Consider the following 784-nt stretch of genomic DNA (forward strand, 5'->3'; position numbering starts at 1 on the left):
AATTATTTTACTCTAATATTTTTACTGAAAACTATTGTAAACAACTATAAACCTAAAATGTTTTGTCTTTGAGGAGTTTCATGGAAAGAACTCTGACAAGTACAGTTGTCTGATAACTTTAAGATCATACCTTTGAACTGGGTAAGAATTCCCAGAACTGTAATGAAGAAACTGGTTAGTTTATAAAACTGCTAACCCAACATCAAACAGAACAAGAATTTACTGAATACCAAGTAAATGCGTTGGCAGATTTTCATGCTAAGTCAGCTAGTACTGAAATTGTTAAATATGCAGTTTGAATGAACTTAAAACTGATACAAGTCAAGTTACCTATGATAACCTATAAATAATGCTATAAACCTGAAAAAAATGTTTTTGGTTATAAAAGAAATAATACATAATCTTTTAATACAAAGCTAGATACAGATTTTTGTTTTAGAAAATACATTAGTAATTTAAAAATATTTCTTTACTATTCGTGTAGTCCCATCTGAATACTGAATAACAATTGTATTATTTGATCTGTCATACTGAAGGAGTTACTTTAGAGGTCATGGAGATGAATTTTCTCTAATGCTTAACAGATGTCGGGGGTGGGGAGTTTGACAGCTGCTCTTGTTGAAATCAACATTTAAGTAATATGTGTGTGTATGTTAACCAAGTAAATTGTGTATGTAGGATACTTTAGCAAACAATATATATGTTATTTAAAAAGAAATAACCCTATAGTATTTCTTTTGAAAGAATCAGTCTCAGCTGTGAGATCTTTTATAGATAGAAAGGT

General features: G+C 29.3%; 1 protein-coding gene across 1 annotated transcript in view; it reads left to right on the forward strand.

The window, feature by feature from the left end:
* The window catches only part of ATRX (alpha thalassemia/mental retardation syndrome X-linked), a 251,279-nt gene that overhangs the window by 134,888 nt on the left and 115,607 nt on the right, over positions 1-784 (forward strand). The window lies entirely within an intron of this gene.

The sequence above is a fragment of the Propithecus coquereli genome, unplaced genomic scaffold, assembly GCF_000956105.1.
Source record: "Propithecus coquereli isolate 6110/MARCELLA unplaced genomic scaffold, Pcoq_1.0 Scaffold86, whole genome shotgun sequence".
In the NCBI taxonomy this organism is placed as follows: domain Eukaryota; kingdom Metazoa; phylum Chordata; class Mammalia; order Primates; family Indriidae; genus Propithecus; species Propithecus coquereli.